General features: G+C 29.4%; 1 long non-coding RNA gene across 1 annotated transcript in view; it reads left to right on the top strand.

Annotated features, from left to right (window-relative positions):
* LOC142328707 (uncharacterized) overlaps window positions 1-11,348 on the top strand; it is a 29,185-nt gene extending 17,837 nt beyond the window's left edge. The window contains exons 2-3 of the long non-coding RNA XR_012757341.1: window positions 10,068-10,308; window positions 11,012-11,348. This is a non-coding gene — a long non-coding RNA (uncharacterized LOC142328707). The remainder of the gene's footprint in view (window positions 1-10,067; window positions 10,309-11,011) is intronic.
* The last annotated feature ends 12,289 nt before the right edge of the window (window positions 11,349-23,637 follow it).

Here is a 23,637-nt window from a genome sequence, read left to right on the forward strand (position 1 = left end):
ACGATATCTGAAAATTTCAGACTAGAAAACTGAATGCTTCAGGGAATTGTCCTAAGTGTTACTTTATTTGCCGTAGCTATAAATATTAAAACTAACTAACTCTTTATTTGTTGATGATTTTTCAATTTACGTAGCATCTAGAACTTTGTAACTACTAGCGAGAGACTGCTCCAAAATAAAATAACCCATTTAGAATTGTGGTGTAAAATGACTGAATTTGCATTTTCTCCAGGGAATATGAAATAACATCTACTTTTAATTTTGAGGAAAGATACTGACCCTCAATTGTTTTTGCATGGTGAACCAGTTGAACTATACACAGTGGTTAGATTTTTAATAATGTTGTTTGATCAATGACTAATGTCTGTAACATTTTTAAAGGAGCTGAAAGTAAAATTTTAAAAACGATAGACATGCAGAGAGAGTTTTATCTAATAATCGATGAGGAGCTGATTGAGTATGCATGTTGCACTTTTACTGAGTTCTAGTCCATTCTTACATGGAGTACAACTGTGTAGCTTATTCATTCAGTTAGTCCACCATTCTTAGAATGCTAGCTAGATGTAGTTTATCATTCATTCATCCATCTTACTACAGGTGCATTTCATTCAAGCCCTGCTGAAAGTGGCAAAATGCCATTAGAATAGACAAAACCAAATGATCTGTACTTAGCTCATATTAAAGTGCAACAAAATCATCCAATTTTTGATGTAGTGTTCTCTAACGCATATGAATCAATATGAGGAACAGTCGAGATCTACTGCTGGTTTTATTTCATTTTTTGGGTTCTTAGTTTTTAATTTTTGATATTTATTTACATACTATATGATTATCCTTTCTGGCTGATGAAAACGACACTTCCTTGTGCACCCATGAAAAAAGAAAACTGAAAGGATTCAGAACACAGATTATTTTTCACTATAGTAACTCATTTCTTGATCCACTAAGGCATTTTAGAAAAACACAACTCACGGAACAAAACTTGCTGAATTGAAGGATGAACAGTTTAAAACTGACAATAGTATATTCATGTAGTAATATACACAACCAGTAATGGTGCTAATCGAAGCAGTGTTTAAGGTAACACTCAAATAACAAATTCAAACTTGCTCAGTTTGGTTTGTAAGTTGCTCACCGTATGTGTGTTATTTGTTATTGTTCGTTTAGAAATAATCTCTGTTAGTATAGACTAACAAAGATTTGTTAGTCTAATCAAATTTAGTACCTATTTAAAATAATGTACTGGGAAAAATAAATAAATATGGAAATTTTATGTTTGAAAATTTCAAAATGTCGATCATCTTAGTTATTCATTATATAATAACTCAAGAACTACTAGTATTTAGAAGTAATTGTTTATTAACTAAAATTTTTAGTATTATTTTTTTTTAAATTGAATTTTAAGATCCGAGTTATAATGGAAAATTTTAATGTTAGTCTATGCTCAGTTAATAAAATAATTTTGTGCCAAATTTATCTGCTTTTATGTGCAATAATAATCAAAACTACTGAAGTAGTTAATATTCCCCTAAATACTACTAAATTTGAGGTGTAATACTCTACAGGTTTTACAAGGGATGATTGAATTGTACCAGATAGGCCATATAAAACCATTCTCAGCAATCTGACACAGTATTTTATGATACATACTATGTAAGAAGATGGTATGTTTGTTGTGTATGTGTATGTTTGTCATTGACTTACTCTTAAGCCCCCAGCCTTCCCCTTCCATTCAGCGAGTCTGTAGTGTTGGTACGTCATGGTGTATTCAATTGAGCAGCATGTTTTCACTGTGGAGGAATATATTCACACAATTTCAATAAATGTGGTTTGTGAAAGGTTTCATGGACTAATCCTAGAAGTAATGTTCCTGCAAAATTAAGAATTCAAGATTTAATGAAAACTGGCAAACAGTGCAACTGACTCTGTTACCATTGTGAAGAGAGTGACACAACCAACTGTTTGACCAGAAGTTGTTGTTGATGTAGCAGATACTAGAAGGAGTCTCACAGGTCAACATGATGATTATCCCAACAAACAGGAGTTTCTCAAACAATGTGTTGGCATGTACTTTACGGTTTACAAATGAAAGCCTATTGTGTGAGAGTTGTAGAATTAAAACAACATATAAGGTTAAATGAGTAAATTACTGTTAGTGGCTCTTATAGAATATTAAAGGATTCCTTGATCCTTTTTTTTCAATAGATGAAGTGTGGTTTCATTTATCAGGCTACGTTAATTCTCAGAATATGCGGCACTGGACTACACAGAACCCAAATGAAACTCACTCAAAAACTATTACACAATTTAAAAATTGGTGTTTCGAGTGCAGTTTTTGGAAGCTGGATTGTCGGACCAATATTCTTTGAGAAAACTGTTAATAGCGACATCCATTTACAATTACCAAGAATTTATGCATAACTTGACTCCAGAAGAACTTTCTTGTGGTTATTTCCAACAAGACGAAGCAATTTAACATGCTTGTAAACGGTCTTTCACTCGAATCCACCAAGATTTCACGAAATAGAACAATCAGTAACAACTTTGGCCGCCTTGATCTCCAGACTTATTACTGTGCAATTTTTATCTCTGGGCCTATTTGAGAGGGATAGACTATAAGAATAACCCACAGATATTGGAAGAGTTGAAAGACAACATACGGGAAGAGACTTGCCAGGATTCTAGTTGGAAATTGAATATGGATTGCCATGCTGAACTTTGTATAGTAGCTGGTAGTGAGCTTTTTGAACAGAGACTTTAAAATTACATTGCAACATCGTAAACATTTATTTTTTCTGAAGCGTAACTGAAAATCAATAAAAGTATATGACAAAACTTACTTTCTATAGCTATCCTCTTCTATCCTGAAGATGTCAAGATACATACAAGAAACCAACATCAGAAAAAACATAGAATTCTAATTTTCTTATGTAATAGAGTTTCTTTTTTTTAAGATTTGAGCCAAATCTATCTTTTCATATGAATAGCGCACCATTAACTTAAAAGGTTAAATTTTATTAAAGATAGATTAATTTTTTAATTTCTCTTATTATTTATTATTTTTTACAATATATAAATTTTTAAAAATTGGAGTAATAATTAGAGTATCATGTAAATACAAATTCACTACTTTTATTTATAAATATGAATAATATATATTTTTAAACTATATAATGTGGTTTCCTTGTTCTCTCTCTCATATGTACTTTATTTATATATTAAAATACAATTTTGTTTATTTTTAATAATTTTTCTATTTGTACTTATATTAATGAAATAAAATTTATATATTTATATTGATATATATATATATATATATATATATATAAAATACATATATTTTATATATTTTTTATGTAATGTCAATTTTATAATATATATATATATATATATATATATATATATATATATATATATTATATATATATATATATAATTATGTATAGTAGATAATTATATTTAATCTTTACAAAAACACTTGCATATAAAAATAATATAATGTTAAGATATTACATTAAAATTTAAATTAACTAGGGGTTAATACCATCTAGGAGAAAAGTACCCTTTAAAAAATAGTAAATGTGAATTTTATTATTAAAATGTTAAGCTGATTTATATGATAAATTTTCTAAATATTTTTAAAATTGAAACTGCAAAAATGTCATTCCTTTGAAGTGAAATTAAGTTTATAGGTGTGATTTAAAAAAAAAAAATACTTTGCCTCGCCCTAATAATCGGTTATCTTTAACCGATAGAAAGAAAAAATACCAATCAAGTTACTTCATTATTTATGGCTTAATGATCAGATACAATCCTACTAGCGGCCAAATCTATGTTTCATAATTCTATATATGTAATATGAACAGAGCTGCTTTTTATATTAATTTACCGAGTCTAGTTTATTGAAGGAGTATGCTTATTTACTTTAGATACAGCTGTTTACTTCACAATTGAAGCTATTAGAATTTGATTGTGATCTCGTAAAACTCGTGACTTCTTATTACCCGAATTATAATTTTAAAAAATTAATAAACCTAGCTTCATGCTACAATGAATTTTAATAGCAGGACTATTTTACAGTAATTATTTTACATAATTCATTCTGATAAAACAACAAATTTTAAAAACCCCGTAAAGCTTATTTTGAAGAAACATATCTACTGTAGCACCCCCCTGGTGTCTTGTAACCATAAAATACGTCAAAGAACCTACTCTGAAATGATACCTATGTTAGGGAATGCAAAAAATCACATCAAAATTGGTCCAGCTGTTATAGAGAAACAATATTGCTGCATTCTCTGGTGGCCTATAATTATAAAACATGTCTAAAATCCTGCTGTGAAGTGATATCTGTGTAATACAAAAAACACATCAAAATTGGTCCAGTAGTTTTTGAGGAAAATGGACACACACACATACACACAAAAGCTCTTACATCAAACACATATGCTGTCTCTGTTCTGTCATGGGTAATAAAAAAATACCATTGATGTAAGTTCCGGCAGTATGAAACCAAACATGACGAGGTCAGATGCTATATCCGTCAAGCTAATAATAAAAAATAAAAGATTCAAGATTAAGGAAAACTAAAACGTTAACGAAAAAAAAGTTTGAAGAAACGATGAGAACAATCTACCCTTGGAGAAACTGTATTATGAGACAAATAACTCCATTCAGAGAAAATTTAAGATTTCTCTAGTCATTGGGCATTAATCTAACCCACAATTTCTTGGAAGATCATGATATTTTTGTGCAAATTGTACCAGCATATTAGCGATAGATAATTTTGGGATTAACAGATCCAATAAAATTTGCATTTCCTTCAAAACTTAAACAACAATGTAAGAGAACTGGTTTGGGGTTCCTTAACAACATCACTTTTATCCAGAATTTTGTATTATTGCCCTAACTTAGAATGTTCAAAGAGTTGTTCTAATATATCTGTAACCGTTTTAAAAGTGATTCGATAATAGTTAAATTAAAAATTGTAAGATTTATTTATTTCTAAAAATTTATTATATTTAAACAGCTTAGACATAAAATATCATCTGGATGTGATGATATACCCCTTTTTCAAGATTATAATTTGTTTGATTCTATATCATATATACCTTTGCACATGACATGTTTTGAACAATATCATGGTTTTTTTTTTTGAGATACTTTAGAAATAAGCTTATTTTATTGGATTTATATTTTTATAGATATTAATTTGATAATTTTTATCTTTAGATGTACTTAATAGTTTGATATGTTTTTTTTATAACCACTGACAATTATATTAATTTAAAAGTATATACTGAATCAAATATTTAGTTTGTTTTATCATTGTAAAAATTTATATTTTTAAATTATGTTAGTATCAATAATAAATAATAAGATTTAATATTTTTTCTAAAAAAAAAATAATATTTAGTGGATATTTGTAAATAATTGTTTTACCTTTACATTTCTAAAATATCATAACATAAGATAATGTATTGTTCTTTAAATAGGAATATTTTTAATAAAATTGCTTGTAATGATTTTTGAGAAATAATATATATATTTAAATTGAACAAAAGTTTTTTTTTCATAATATTTCACTGTTTATTAGTAAAATAATAAATTTTATTTGAATATATAAAATTTTATCATGTAAAAATAAACTACACAAAAATTTATTATATATAACAAAATTATATCCCAAAACCCCTTCGTTACCTTAGGGATCCAAATGTTCTTGGCAGATGTCCAAGCGCATTTGTTTATGCAACTGTGTGAGTCGTTTTGGGACCCATCTTGCACAGACTTTATGAAACCCAAGTCTGTCGTGGATGATTTCATAGGCAGAACCGTGACTAATTTGCAGACAATGTGCCACTTCATCAATTGTTACTCGTCTAAGAAAACCGTGTCACGTGCACGCTCTATGGTTTCCTCATTTGTGGCGGTAAACTGTTGTCTGGCTCCTTCATTGTGCGTAACACTTGTGCGATCGTTTTTGAATTTTCCAATCCATTCGTTGACACTCCATTGCGGCAACACACTGTCCCTGTACTGTACTGAAAGTCTTCAATAAATTTGTTAAGCTGGGATATGGCTGGGATGAGATGTTACTATATACCTATAGAAAAAAAAATTGCGAAAGACTTAAAAATTCAGGAAGTTTGGAGTAGCAATGTGTAGGGCCAGGTAGATAGCCTCCATGCCTAGGGTATTTTGGTCAGCCCACATGCAAGAGTGTGGGGGTTGAAGCTCCCCGATGATGGTGTAGAGAACTCTTGTGGTGGGAGAGGGTCACAGAAAGTGAAAAACGTGCGCAATGCACGTCTAAGCCTGTAAAGTAGGGTCAGGGAGGGTAGGACTCCAGCTGAGAGGTGATCCTTTAAATATTGTGACAGAAATTGAAACTTGTATGCATCATTATGGTCCAAGAGAAAAACAGCAAAGCATGGAATACCGGCACTATTGTTCACACAATAAAAAGAATTCAAAACACAATCCTCTTCAAAAAAAATTCTCTTAACAGCATTCTGGGATTCCAAACAAGTGTAAATGATTGATTACCAGTAGGCCGAATCGACTACAAATTCTGTGCAACATATGGAAACATTAAAACACCTTAATTTTAAACTTAGTATCTGTTAAAAATAATAATTGCAATGCTGTTTTTAAGATACGCTCTTAAAAACAGTAATTGCAATTATTGTTTATAAATGTGGCAAATAACTATATTAAAAATGACTATGTAAAAGCAATCATTATTTTAAAAAAAATACTTTTCAATGTTTATTCATTGTAATGAAATGTTTTTAAATGAAATTATTTTCATGAAGACGCTTTTTCAGATAAAACATTGACTCAGTGAGATACAACTCTGAATGAATTCTTTGACTTACTATATTGTTTGTTTTGAAGAAGCTACTTTTGTTGCAGATTAAAAAAAGTTATAGTTAAGAAAAGTTTTATAGTTTAAAAAAAGTTAAAGTCTTAGGAATTCTTGAGAAAAATTGTTGATTTTTTGATCAAGTTATTTTATTTGGCTTCTTAACCTGGATGAAATTATAATGTGGATCTGCCTAAGATCTTTTATTTTGATGTTCCTGATAAATTTTGTAATTACAGTCATTCAGTTAGGGAAGTTCAATGTATAAATGTGTGAATCCAATTATCAATGCAAAAAGATGTGAACTTAATAAATAAAATAATGCACAGAATCAATAGTCAAGGATGTTATAACAGGTTGATTCAGTTTTGTTTTGATAAGTTAGACTACATTTCAAACGTTATAACGTATCCTGTTATTTTTATTTTTTGTTTGCAATTAGACCTTCAAAGAATCACCATGAATAGTCCAGAGTTCTTTCTTTTCCAAATTGTTTCATTTTTTCCTTAACTTTTCTCCTCTTTGGTCCAGTCACTGTGTTTCATTTCTGTTTCTTTGGAAATGTAGATTATCCCCCCCCCCTAGTTTTCTGAAAGAATTAATCAAAAATTATTTCTTTGGAAATATTTAATAATTTGAGTTCTTCAGTTGAGAACTTCAATTTATCTTCATTGAGAACTTACTTATTTGATTTTCCTTTTTTTCAAAAAAAAGTTACATATTTGTTTTATTAATTTAGTTTCATCCATTCCATTCAATTGACCGTAAAATTAAACTTCTTTTTCTAATTCCATGACTTTTCAAAATTTGTTTAATTTATAAATATTATCAACTTTGAGTTTTCGCAGTAGTTTTCTTAAAATAATTTTTTTCGACAATTACTAGATTTTTCTAAGAAGTTCTGTATGCCTTCCGTACTATACAACATGTCTGGTAAAACAATGGTTTTAAAGTGTTTGTGTTTTTTAATAAGAATTTTTTATTTTATGTTTCTTTAAGATGAAAGCCACTTTTCATTTTTTGTGTTCTGGAGTTAATTTCTTTTTTTTCTAAAACATTCAGAGTATGATTTTACCTAAGTGTTTCAACTTTTTGACTCTTTTGATTGATTTTTCTGAAATTTTCATGATTTGCATCTACTTTTATTATACGAATCAGTTATATTAAATTTATAGCTTGATTTTGTTTGCACATTTTCCTGATTCTTGAAATTTCATTCTCCTATCTAAAGTATTTTCCAAAGTTACCATATCAAAGACTAATGGTAAAATGTAAACATTTGACTGCTTGTTCCAGCCTTATTTTCTATTGGTTAATGCAGATGAATTTTTAATAAGAAATCAGTAATGATGTTCTTACACTTTCACCTCATCTATCACACAGCTGATAAAATTAATAAAAAAAAAGTAATTAACACAACTGAATATAGAATAATGCTGTAAGAGTCCATTGAACATTAAAAACATGAATTATAGCGGTTCTACTATTTGTAATTCATTGTGCATTGAATAAGTATGAAAGACTGATTAACCGGTCAAGCAGACAAATGTAACTTTTACTAAGAAATATACCTGAGTCCAGATTAAATATGGAGAGGGAAATGTTATGCATACTTGTATATTACAACAGCTATAACTTGAATAAAGAGATGGAAATTTGATCAGCTGTTAAATAAAAGTTAATGGTGCATCCAGGAAGGATGATAAAACAATTATTCCCGTAATACCAATGTCAGTGATAGAAGGGATGAAAATTTAATTTTCAAAACCATCATTCATTTCCTCTAAATTTACAGTTATTAGTAGTTTGTCTAAAAACTTCAATTGTTTAATGAAATTTTTTTTTGTTGAAACTATTTCAGAATTTGGAATGTAATCTCCGAGTCATTTCAAATAGGTTATTTAGTGAAAAAATATTGCTCTAAATAATTTGCATATCTTTTCATAGCTTTTATAGACAGTGTGATAAAATTGTATCGAAAAAAGTAATTTACTGGTGGAAAGTATAGTTTACAAATCTCAAAGCTAACCTACTTGTGAAAAATCTTAACTGTAACCTTATGGAAAAAAAGGTGAAGATAAATCTAAAAAACTATATCCTTGCTTCCAAGGATAAATACATAAAATACCTAAGGTATTTAAGATGTAACAGATGTAATTAGTCCTGGATGGAATGGAAAGAGAGATAAATAAAAGAACTCGAAGCTAGCCTACTTGTCAAAAATCATAAATTTAACCTTACCTGCAAAATTAAAGGTGAAAATAAACCTAAATAAAAAACGTCCTTGCTTCAGTAGAACCTAAGATATTGAGAATGAAACAGATCTAATCGGTCCTGATATTAGACAGAATGGAAAGAGAGATAGATAAAAGAATAATGCCTGAAACAAGTTTTCTGAATAAGAGAATTCTATGTTGAAAGAAGAATCAATAATTTGAGATCCACATGTATTTCAGTGGTGTTTTTTTAAAGTGAAACCTTGACATTGAGTTCAACAGATTGCAAGCTCAAGAGATGTGACAGCAGAATAATGATTAGTTAAGACTAGGGAGGACTGCATACAGAATCTTAATACAGAGTGTTAACAATAATTACCGCATTCAAAAATTGAAAGAATCATAACAACTAAAATGACTCAAACATCTTTTATAAATGATTAAGCAAAGATACTTCAACCGATAACATGATTGATTAGTAATCCTATCCGTTTTATTTGTAAAAATTATATTAAAATTAATGTTAATTTCAAATACAGATTAAGTTAGTCTAACATTTTTTCTCAGCCATTTTAAAAAATTTCATTCTTACTAATCTATATTAAAAATGACAGATTAATAAAGCTCAGGCGACCAATAAGATTTTAACATAACATTTGATGTTGATGACTGAATATGAAATGACATTCCAATCAATAAGGTGTTGCGTTGAAGTAGGTGAATCTAAATTATCATTTCTGTACTTTATTTTTTAAAACATAAAATATTTTTTTGAATTCAGTAATTTCATACGATAACTAATAAAATTCATTGAAGAAATGCCTTTTTGTTTTATTTTTGTAGTGGATAGTCACATCTTCATATTCATAATTAAATATACATAACCTTGAAAATAAATGATTTTATTTATGGAAAGCAATAAAATTTAATGAAGGAAAAAAAATTCATTTTTTTCTGTAATGTTCTTTCTTATTCCTGTTTAGGTATTACTTCAGAGGATGATATGTGTGAGTTTAAGCAAAGTGTAATCTTGTACAGTCTCAGTTCAACCATTCCTTAGATGTGCGGCTTGAAATCCAACCACCAAAGAACACCAGTATCCATGATCTAGTTAGTATTCAAATACATACAAAAGCAACTGCCTTTACTAGGATTTGAACGCTGGAACTCTTGACTTCTAAATCAACTTATTTGGGAAGATGTGTTCACCTCTAGACCAACCTGGTGGGTTTTCTGTAATGTTAGTTTAATTTGTAATTATGTAGTATTACATATGAAGTTGTAATTGACCAATTGCATACATGCATCAACGTGTTTATCTCAGTATATAAAAAAGTTTAATTTATTTAAGAATATATATACATAAAAATAGAGGTACTTTTGAGGTGATCACATTTAATATGAATACAAACATAACCTCACAAATTGGTGAGTTTAAAAGGGCGAAATTCTTGGTTCATATTTCTAGGTAGTATTTTTTTTAAATGCTATAAATTTTTTATATGAAAAGGAATACGATGTTAAAAATAAAAATTCAACAGTTTTTCTAAAGTGAAAGTGACAGAAGCTTAACGAGCTTTTGTCTTCAAATAACACTAATGCTACATTTTAAGGAAATAATATTGACTGATGTGAAGTAATAATATTCTATGATTTAACATAAAATAATGCATGTTGTTAGGTGGTCTAATCCAGAAACATGAATTTCCATCCATATTTATACATGTATTTTCTTTTAATTTAACTAATATTTTTATGAGTACAATATTTTTGTATGGCAGGTATTTGAATTTAAATAAATTAAAATTTTCAGAATTTGTTTCATTAATTTAAATATAAAAGAAATCAGTAAATCCTTAATACGTTAATCTGTAACTTACTGATTCTTTTATTATACAAATCTTTCTTGCATAAATTTTTTCCCCAGGCCTGCAGGAACTGAGGGAAAATAAATGGAGACTTATATTTCAGGAAACAACAAGTAAATGGAGAGGAATTCTGGCTGACCCACGGCTTAAACATAAAATTTCATCTGTATATGATATACTACTTTATCAAGATTATAATTTGTTTGTGTTTATATCATATACTTCTTTATAGAGAAGATCTTTATGCACAGGACATGTTTTGTACTTTATTTTTTTTTGAGATAATGCTAGAAATAAGTATATTTTATTGGATTAATATATTTATAAATATTATTTTCATAAATTTTATCTTTAGATTTACATAACAGTTTGATATGTTTATGATTATAACCACTAATAATGATATTAATTTAAAGTATAAACTGAACCGAATATTTAGTTTGTTTTATCATTGTAAAAATTGATATTTTTAAATTATGTTAGTATCAATAATAATAAGATTAAATCTTTTTTCTAAAAAAAAATATTTAGTGAATGATATTAATAAATAATTGTTTTACCATTAAATTTCTAAAATATTGTAAAATACGATATGTATTTTTTTTTTAAATAGCAATATTTTTAATAAAATGGCTTGTAATGATTTTTGGGAAATAATAAATATATATATTTGAATTGAACAAAAGTTTTTTATTCACATTTCACTGTTTATTAGTAAAATAATATAAATTTTATCTGAATATATAACATTTTATCATATAAAAATAAACTATACAAAAAGTTATTATATAAAAAAACTGTAATTTGAACAAAAATATGGAAGATATTATAAAAAAAAGAAAGAATAATAATAAAAAAAATATATTACGCCCTGTGAAGGATAGAAACACATTTAAATATAGAAGCTATGATGAACTAGATAAGAATATAGAAAAAAATGGGTGTAATGAAAAAGCAAAGATTAATGTTCTTTGGTCACCTTGCCAAATCTTTAATTTCTTATATAATAGAAAAACAGAATTAAACTGGATTAAAGAAGTTAAAAAATTAATTAAATAGAAAAATATATTAAAAATAGAATTAAAACCAAAATAATTAAAAAATTAATTAAATAGAAAAAGATATTAAAAATAGAATTAAAACCAAAATAATTATCTTATAGGATTTCCAAAAACAAATGACCAAGAAAGAAAATCTGAAAATGAAATGGCTGGAAGAACGTAAAGAACAACATGGGGGGGGGGAAATGAAGAGGTACTAAGTAGAGAGGAAACACAGCAATGAAGAAAGAAGTCAAGGACATTGGAATTTGGTCCTAAAGTGGCAAAAATTGAAAAGAAAAACCATCAATAATTTTTATACAACATTAGATGTTTTGATGGAATTTTATAAACAAATCAAATATGCATATTTTATTTCACAAAGTTCTTTTATCTCCAGTACATATATAATTACAACTTATGAAATATGTAATCATCACATACAGTAGCATATTCACCAAGTCAGAAGCTTAATTATCATAATATAGTGACATAAATTTTAAGCAAAACTGATTAAAACTTAACTCAAATATGAAATATAAATATATATGAAGATTCAAAAGGCCAGTACATCAATGATCGAAAAAAGTAAGATATAAAGAAAATTGGTATGCTTCACATACCAAAGTTCGAGATAAAGAGTTGAGTATCTATAATGAACTTTTATGGTATTAGCTACTGATTTACATGAACAAAAGCAGGAAAATTTTTTAATTTAACTCAAAAAGTTTTGGAAAAATGAAGTGAGATGTGATTTAGATTATTAGAAATCTAATCTAATTTATACCATTTAATTTTTTTGGGTACTATGTGCGAAGATGTTTTAGGAGTCAAGAATGATCATGTATAAGAGAACTGTTAGGATGAAATAGGTGCTTGGAGAACTCTGTGATGGAACTGTAGTATGGGAGGGTATGTTTTAGTGTGTTTAGTATGAGAGATAGGGTATGTTTTCATTAGAGGATTATTAAATTTGTGAATTGTTTCTTGATTAAATCAAGAGGGCTTTGAGTAAATTGAATTGCAGGACAAAATTGTTGTTGCGATCAACACTTGTTTTTTGGGTATGAGGATAGTATTTCTGATGTTTAAAGACTCAATCAAGTAATGATCTGAATGCATAGTCTAACTGAAGTTAGATATAGGAAGAGCTTTTGTGTGAAACCCTGTGTGTTAGAGGAAGGCGTGGGGATCACACACATCCACAAATCAGTTAATTTGATAGTTGAGGGTTGTAAGTTATGGTAGATGGTCATGGTTGGAAGAGGCCATACGAAGGTGATAATAGGTTGTGTAAATATATTGATGGAAATGTCCGCTGAGGCATTCACATTGGTAGCATCCTAACAGAGGTCGAATTGATGACTGTGTTGTGTTATCAAATTTAGAAGATCTAAAAGATTACCTGGATCGTCACAAGGTGGGTGACTTCTGTGGGAGTCAGGATGTTGTAAACGGTGCAATTTTCTATATTACTCAGAATTGTAATGAGAAATAAAAGAATTTTAAAAGTTAAAATTTGAAACTCAAATATTATTATCAAATAATTTTTGCTTTTTATTATCAAAAATGTATTACACTTCGTTAAATGGTTTATGGTTTTTTTTTTTTTTTTTTTTTACTTCCATAATTGAACGAGATGGAGTTTTTCCTTTAGAAAATTGAAGAAGAGTTTTTCATTCAGTTGACTCTCTAAAGAGAAAAGAATTTTTATTCTGGAATATATTAAAGCTGGAAAATTATGTGCTATCCTTATTATATGTTAAAAGTTCTAATCTCCTGAAATGTACGTGGGATTGGCACGTACTTCCTGGAGAACAGGGTTGAACTGGTGCTAGAATGCACTGGAACACTCTTCCACTAATGCTATTTGGGAGAAATAAAAAATTGTCCATTCATATAATTTTTTTTTAAATTAGAAAATTATATAATCTAAACTATAAAAATCAGAGTGTATGAAAATGATTCTTACTTTTCGATATCTGTAGGCAAATGAAGATAAATTTAAGTCACTAAAAATCTAATTCATGAAAAAGTTAAACATTTGACAAAAAAAAGGGAAGTTTTGCTTCTGATTAATATAAATATTGAAATGAATGTGGATTTGTTATAATATTGTCATATAGCCAGCCATCTATGGCTGTGGACCATATTTTTGTAGTCTTTCTGTAAATCAAACGTCTCAGTACTGGAAAATTTACGAATGCATCCCTGCTGGAGAACCGCTTGACTCAATCATCTTGGTTTGGTTTTTGTTTTTTTTTTCATAGTTTTTTCAATAGTAAATCATCCTTTTCATCTCCAGCCATCCTTTTATTTTGTTTTTAATTTGTTTTTCTGATGCTCTTGGCCAGATTATTTTACTAATGATAAGATCTCTAGAATTAATGGCTAAATTATAGTTGCCTAATGTTAAAATGCTGCTTTCTGCTTGTTATAAAAATAAAACGTTGCTAATTTGCATGACTATACTTCTGTTAATGATATTATTTTTGTTGTACATACCATGAAGTTTCTGGTGTCACGTTAGATAATAATTTCTTATGGAAGATCAAGTTGATATTTTTCTGCACCTGCATCAGAACCATATTAATTTGCTTTAAAGTATCCTAATAAAACACCAAGCTTGTCATCATTATCTATACAGCATTCTATAATGTCAACATATGTTCGTGTTTAAAATATATCATTTTTTGTGGCGCCTTCAAACAGGAAAAACTGGGCTAAAAATTTTATTTTGAATCTTATTTTTTCACATATTTTACTATTTTCGTATATATTTATTATTTTTGAGAATTATTAACTATTACAAAAAAAAAAAATATTTTTATTTTTATTATGATATTAAAAAAAATATTACAAATTGAAATGATTACATAAAAATTAATGAAAGTTGAAATTGAAATAATAATATTTGAAACTTTGAAAACTTACGTACGATTACTAATATTCATTGCATAGACTAATAATAAATGTCCTGGTAAAATACCAAACCACTGAGACAAATGAATACAATTCATTTTATATCTCTTGATAAAACAAACAATTCAAACACAATTGCAGGAATATCCATAATGATGCCGAATTTTGATCACTATAACAGTATAACTATGCTCAAATAACTCCAATTTACTGATGTAATTTTTAAAAAAAAAATCTCAAACAATCTAAATAAACAGTATCTGCAGAATGATGATGTAATCAAACAAGTATGAACATACTTGTTAAAGTCTAACTTAATAATTATAATTGTACCAACCTCTTGTTGTGAACTGTATTAAAGTTAAACAGAATGATCATGAACTTTTGTTATGAAGAATTTCATGAATTTTGTTAAAAAGAACAAAACAGGAAAAGACTCCTACAATGCTACTGAGGGAAGCTACCTGAGAGTAATGGCTAGCCACCAGCCAATTAAAGCTCCAAGCGTTTTAATATTAGTGGACAGTTACTTGTTGGTATTCAGCGACCAAGGCGTGGCAGCAAATTGGTGTCTTGACAAAGTAAATTTAATTTATTGTACCTAAGGAAGATATATACCTCATCCACTTTAAGAGCTATCCTTTTGTAAACAAACCACCGCATTGTGTTATTATAAACTGTCTCAAAAGTTACATGTACAGATTATAAAACTCTCTCCTTATAAAACGGTAAATTATGTAGGAATAATTAATTTATCATTTGGTGTTTTCATTTGGCATCGACTGAATTGAGTTATTTACATATTAATTACATGGCAACTATATTTAAAGTTATATCATGGAAGATAAAAAACATGATAGACAAAGTATTATAAACACTGGTGAGGACTGTAACAAAAGAGTCACCCGGTATGTTACTGCACTAACACAATTGCACACATTGCAGTAAAAATCCCACTACTACAAATAATAGTTAGGATAACTCTTACGCTGAATATAGTTATCAACGTTTTGTTTGAAGATTCTTTTTTTTTTTACTTTCATACATAAAAAGAAAACATTATTAAGAAACTTAAAAAATTACCATCTTTTTGGGTTTTGTACACACAGTAAACATTTAACTTGGATAGTAATTATCAGTTGATTTGCATTGTTTTCTACTAATCTCATAAATTACTTTGAATAGAGTCAGCTTCATTCCTTTTATGTAGTAAGTGAACCTGAAGTTTATCACACCTCTGTGATTCACTTCTCCAGGGCGTTATGTTAATTAAATCCATATAATGATGGCAAGGTTACATTACTGAGAAGCCAAGAGGTGTTAAGTACATCTTATCTAACTTAACCTAACTTTCTGCATGATAAAGCAAACATTAACCCTTTGAAAATATATTGATTATAATGAATGTTATGAACAAGTAACAAAATAGAAATATTACTATAAAATTATAGTTAATTATATTTATATCTAAGTACTTTTTTCTGAAAATAACTGAAGATCAATATGTATTGAGCTACATTGTTGCTGAGCAAAATATTGAGTCAGTAATACAATATATCTGGGTGTATATACATGTCAGAAGTATAATAAAATGTGCCTAGTAACAAGCTAATAGAAATACGTAAATTACTAATTAATAACAAATAAATTAAATAAACCATCTATTGTGTTTGTATCATGTAATCTATCTAAGCAACTGAATGTTTCCAATGTGCTGGGTATGATACTGGTATACAAAACATTATAATATATTCAAAATTTAGAATGTTTAATTAATTTTGACTTGTAATTATGTTTCTTATATCAATAACAAATGTAGTATTATAAATGTAACTTCACATCGAAGTTAATTTAAAAACTTCACTAAAAAGGATAAAATTGTATAAAATTAAAGTATAATTTTACTTAACTCAGTATTATGATATTAATTTAAATATTATAATTCCGTACAATTAAGGGTTAAATTCAAGCTCAATAATATAAAGCATTAATTTTTTTTAACAGAACATACACAGTTTTTCAGTTCAACATAATGACACTGTACAAATACTTAAATATGTTACAATCTTTTATTTTTTTATTATAGAATTTATACAAGAACATACTTTATGTTTCTAATGTAATAATTTAATATGTGTTAAGATTGTACATAGCACCTTGGAGCAATTATATTGTATAATATGCTTAAAACTAATTAGTTAATATAAATACAATATATAATGTATATTACGGTTTATATTTTTGTTTGACAGTTAATATGAATTTAGTATATTTACTAATTAATATAAAAAATATTTCTTATAATATGTTTTTATGTTACAAGTTAGATAAACCTAATATGTTACTCACACATATAAAGGGATAAAACAATATTTCTCTTTCATGTAAAAAAAATTGTTACGGTGAAATTTATGCATTTAAAAACCACAAATATTAGTTAAGAAAGTAAAAACGAACAAAAATAAAATAACAAATAAATAATAATACATTTTAAAACCTAATAATAATATCTTGTTTAAATAGAATATAACTTTATAAATAAAAATAATCATGAAAAAACCTATATTTAAGTACAACTGATGTGGAAAATAACTTGACTGTATAGATTAGAAGAATTTTGTATTACAATGCATAAACAAAAATTGTATACTTCTAATTTAGACCAATTTTTGAAGGTCTTCTACTTCTTTTGTACTTTTAAGAGAAGTACAAACATTTTTCCTGATATTTAATAACTTTGTATACATTTTCCATTAAAATCTAATTCGATTTTGCCGTAAAGCATCAAAAAATCATAATACCAATCAGAAAAGAAACTAATTTTTCATAATATTAATTTTCAAAGCAGGATGTTGTAGAAGACAAACATAAAATTTTACTGTATTATCTATGAAAGAATTAGAAAGTCTATCTTTACTGGTTTGTATCTGCTGGGTTTTTTATGCGACAATCAAATAAAACATACAGTCTAAAGAACACAAAAACCAAGCACATTGAATTACAGGATTCTTCCTTATTCTTAACATGGATCCAATGGACATCTTAAAATCTACAGAAAACTAACTGAAAATAAAGGTTCAATGATAAAATAGAGAGAAGATCTAAATCACTGAGGATATAAGACAAAAAACCCACTTAAGGGAATATCTCAAGCCAGCTGGTATAAGTTTACCAAAAATTTCTAGTAGATCAGGTTATCATTACACGGGTAATGCAATGAGTTATTTTCTTTGCATAGATTGTAAATGGTTACCTGAGACGAGGTTCTGGTTTTATTAAGAAAAATCTTCATCCAGCCCCAGAACTGTGCAGCATGTGGAAATATCCAACTGGAAAGTAGAAATAAGGATAATAGTTTTTAATTTAACGATTTATAGGAACAAAATTAAATGTAAGATTCTGAATTACGAATAAAATAAAATTAATGAAAGAACATGTTACATGTTCTTCAATCAAACATATATTGCTTTTTTAAGCTCCCTCTTTTTTAATCACTTTGCTGCTCTTTTGAGTTCAAGAAAACATTCTGTAATACTGAAAACGTAAATCAATACGCAAAATGTTCATTGAAATCCAATCTGTGAAGGAAAACCTACTGAATGAAGCCTACTTGATTTACAGACTTAATCCTTATTATGATGTTCTTTTTTTCATATTTCTAGTTCTTTAGAATGTAAGTTGGAAATACAAAATGCCTTTTTTCAGTTTAACTACCGCAAAAATGTTCCAAAAGTAAATTCTACAAGCCATTGTATAATATTTTAGTAAGTATCAGTGTAAAATTCTTATTTTCTGCTCAACAATAAAAAGTATCGACGGCACTTATGAATTCATGATTACGCTTTTTCATTATTGTTTTTGTTGTTTCTTGTTTCATTGTTGAACATTGAATTATCTTGTAGAGATGCCTAATTCCATCTTCACCTTCCCATTTCTTACATCCTTTCTGATATTGCTTTCTCTTAATGTCTTTAAATGTAATATTTCTTAATGTTCTCTTCTGATAATGTCTTTCTGCATTATTATTAAGTTCAGAACAGCTTTGCACAAGGTATCCATTTTATTAACATTCTATAATACGTTCCTCATTCAATCTTATTCATTATTATGATGTTTTCTATATTTACTATGTATGTATACTTTACTTATGTATACCTTTTTCCTCAACATTTATTTTCATTATTAAAAGACAATACTGTAAAAAGATCTATTTAAATTTACTGAAGTAACATTTGTAAATATTTAAATAAAAATAAAAAGATAACTAACTTCTGAAAAATTTTATTTGCCTTTTACACAGAATTTTATAGTGTTTGTTTTTCACATTTATTCTATTTCGTTACTGTTTGATGTTTATCTAATCAGAAGGATTATTTAGAAAAATTGAAAATTTAACTACTGAAGAATTGGCTATTAATTAAATGTAAGGTTAAGAAAATACTTTAAATTTTATAAAAAAATATTTTTTTTTTGCTTTTTTAGTAATAAATTTAAAAATAAATAATATTGAAAAAATTAAACTTAATGAAGATAATCAGATATTACATGATAAAATAATTATTCAAAGGGGTATTTAAAGTAATTGAAGAAATGCCTTTTCATTTTATTTTTGTAGTGGATAGTCGCATCTTCACATTCATAATTAAATATACATAACCTTGAAAATAAATGATTTTATTTATGGAAAGCAATAAATTTTAATGAAGAAAAAACATTAATTTTTTTCTGTAATATTCTTTCTTATTCCTGTTTAGCCTCCAGGAATTTCCGTTTAGGTATTACTTCAGAGGGTGATATGTGTGAGTTTAAGTGAAGTGTTATCTTGTACAGTCTCAGTTCGACCATTCCTGAGATGTGCAGTTTGAAATCCAACTACATATGATATGGCTGTGGATGGTGTGGCAGTTGCCGCACCATCCACAGAATCACTAGTGGCTGACTCTTGGGAGCTGTATGTATACTGAAACACCTGTTGTTGCTGGCTCTTGCCTCACTTCACCATTATAGAAAGCACAAGGTTCCTATCAGCTTAAAACTACTACAAACTACTAAACTATTTAGTGGTTCTTAGATGGTTTTTTTTGGATACGTATGTTAGTGATTGTGGTTTGAATTACTGACATGTTTATTAAGTTTTTTGAGTTTTTGGATAACGGATGAGTTTTTTTTTATTGAGATTTTCTCGGGATAGATCTTATTGGCAATAGGGACTATATTCAATCATTTCACTGTTATATGTAATTGGACAAGACAGTTGTGTACTAGTATAGAAGTGACGTCAGTTTGACTTGGAAAGTGTTCATCAAGCTCAGGTGAGTGAAATATTAAGTCGTAGCCTCTATTATAAGGGGGAACGTTATTCCGCTATAATTCCATTATTTCTTCGAATCCTGCCGAACCACTTCAGTTCTATTACGATCCTGACCCCCGGACCCCCTTCTCGCCACCACCAAAATCCGACCCCGGATTTAGACAATGAATACATTGTCCCGACCTCCAGCCCCCCGCGATTTTGGCAAGTGAGTACTCCACAAACGCGGATTGGGCGCTGAAGACGCTCTGTGCATTTATTTTGGACCCATGGTTAAGCAATGAAGCGCTACCGTTGACGGAGACAGTGAAACGAGGTAGCTCAAAGCTCCTAGCGAAAGTCTAGCAAAGTATATAACGACACATGAAAAGGAGTTGTGTAGGATTTACAAGGAGTTCAGGGGTCTAATGGAGTTGTCTCCACCCTTGTCAACGATTACACAAGCAATGCAGGCAGAAGGGTCCCGTGAAGAAGGGATAAGAGATCAACTCGATATGGACTCGTGGGATGAAGACTTGATTAGAGTTACAGTGGTTACAGTGGCCGGCAGAAATAATTTCCCGGGTACCTCAAGTCGAGGAGCTTCCAGACGAACGAGACATAATCAACTTTCACGATCTATCTAATCAAGCTCAGACTTCTCTCAGCTCACATGAACGCACAGCTCAGCTCACGAGATCGCACTCGTGGTGTCGTAGGGGTTGTGGATGGAGACATAGTTAAGAATGACTCAGTCATCATAGGACGAGAACAATCCGTGAGTCACGAAAAGAGATATATTATATACTATGAAACAAACAAAGGAGAAGAAAATACGTCAATGACAATACTAAACACTATGAAGAAAATACTTGAAACCACCAAAACAGTGACCTTCATGTTGCCCAGTGGCAGATTACGGAACCAAGTTAGGAAGATACTAGGCTACTTAACAAAAGGTAGAAGAGACCAAGTACGAGTCCTACTTGCAAAATCAGAACCTAGTCAGGAAGACAAGAGTTCAAGGATCAAACGCTCTATCCCACCCGTGGAGGATAGCCACACAATAGTGGTCAAAGTCGAAGGTTGTTAATATGCGGATCTCCTAAAGACAATGAACCAGGCGGTAACTACAGAAGAAGCGGGAGAGGTACTACCACTCAGGAAGGGAAAAAAAGAAGAACTATGCATCTGGGTTAAGGGGAAGGAGAAGGCCGAAGACTACACCACTACAATGCATAACAAAGCTGCAGACCTGCAAGTGGACGTGCGGATAAGAGGTGGAAGGAGGACAGTTGTTCATTTGAAAGACATCGATTTTGATAACACCGAGCAAGATATCAAAGACGCTATAGCCCAGATTATTGGAGGAACAAATGACTTTAAGGTTTCATCAATCAGACCAACGTTTGGCAAGACAAAAAACGCAACAATAATCACAACCTATACGTTGACATTGAAATTAACAGAAGCTCGCATACGGATTGGCTGGGTGCATTAACGTGCGTGTATTCTTGTGCCTGAGGACAGATGTTTTCGTTGTTGGGGTTCAGTCCACGTCTCTGTGACATGCAAAGAAGGAGAAAGGGCTCAAATTAAGTTCAACTACCCAATCAGAAGTGGAAAGCCCATAAACATTAAACGGACAACACACATTCACCGTGCAATATCGTAAATTACACTTAACATTATTCGCTTTCAAAGATTACTTCAGTAACTACGCAATCAGAAGTGGAAAGCTGATACAAATTAAACCAATGACAAACCACATTCACTGTAAAATATAGTAAATCACACTTAACATTATTCGTGTTCAAAGATTACTTAAGTAACTACCCAATCAGAATGCAAAGCCAATAAACATTAAACCATTTACTACACCCATTCACCGTACAATATCACAGAATACATAGGGCACTGAATGCACTAAAAGATTCCATCAGTACCTACATAATCAGAAGTGGGAAGCCGATAAAAATTAAACCAATGACAACACACATTCATCCTTCCATAACGCAGAATACACCTAACATTTAACATCCTAAAAGATTACTTCTGTAACTACTCAATCAGAATCAGAATGGAATGCCGATAAACATTAAACAAATGACAACACACATTCACCGTACAATATCGAAAATCACACTTAACATTATTCGCTTTCAAATATTAATTTAGTAACTACCCAATCAGAAGTGGAAAGCCAATAAAAACAAAAACAATGACAATACACATTCACCCTTCAATATCGCAGAATACACGTAACATTTAACGCCCTAAAAGATTCCTTAAGAAACTACCAAATCAGCAATAGAAAGCCGATAAAAATTAAACAAATGACAACAAACATTCACCCTTCAATATCGCAGAATACATCTAACATTGAACGCCCTAAAAGATTACTTCAGGAACTACACAATCAGTATAGGAATGCCGATAAACATTCATCCAATGACAACACAGACTCACCGTACAATATCGCAGAATACATCTAACATTGAATGCCATAAAAGATTACTACAATAACTACCCAATCAGAAGCGGGAAGCTGCCTAAATTGCACCTATGGAAACACACATTCACTGTGCAATATAGTAAATCACAATTAACATTATTAGCTTTCAAAGATATTCGTGTTCAAAGATTACTTCAGTAATTACCCAATCAAAAGTAGGATGATGAAAAACATTAAACCAATGACAACACACATTCACCCTTCAATGTCGCAGAATACACGTAACATTTAACGCCCTTTAAAGATTCCTTCAGTAACTAAACAATCAGAAGTGGAAACCGAAAATCATTAAACAAACAACACACATTCACCAGACAATATCGTAAATTACAATTAACATTATTCGCTTTCAAAGATTACTTCAGTAACTACCCAATCAATAGTAGAAATCCGATACAAATTAAACCAATGGTAACACACACTCACCCTTCTATATCACAAAATACACCTAAGACTGAATGCCCTAAAAAATTCCATCAGCACCTACCGAATCAGAAGTGAGAAGCCGATAAAAATTAAACCAATGACACACCACATTCAACGTACAATATCGTAAATCACACTTAACATTATTCGTGTACAAAGATTACTTCAGTAACTACCCAATAAGAAGTGGGATGCCGATAAACATTAAACCAATGACAACACACATTCACCGTACAATATCGAAAATCACACTTAACATTATTCGCTTTCAAATATTAATTTAGTAACTACCCAATCAGAAGTGGAAAGCCAATAAAAACAAAAACAATGACAATACACATTCACCCTTCAATATCGCAGAATACACGTAACATTTAACGCCCTAAAAGATTCCTTAAGAAACTACCAAATCAGCAATAGAAAGCCGATAAAAATTAAACAAATGACAACAAACATTCACCCTTCAATATCGCAGAATACATCTAACATTGA

The sequence above is a fragment of the Lycorma delicatula genome, chromosome 8, assembly GCF_047948215.1.
Source record: "Lycorma delicatula isolate Av1 chromosome 8, ASM4794821v1, whole genome shotgun sequence".
Taxonomy (NCBI): Eukaryota; Metazoa; Arthropoda; class Insecta; order Hemiptera; family Fulgoridae; genus Lycorma; species Lycorma delicatula.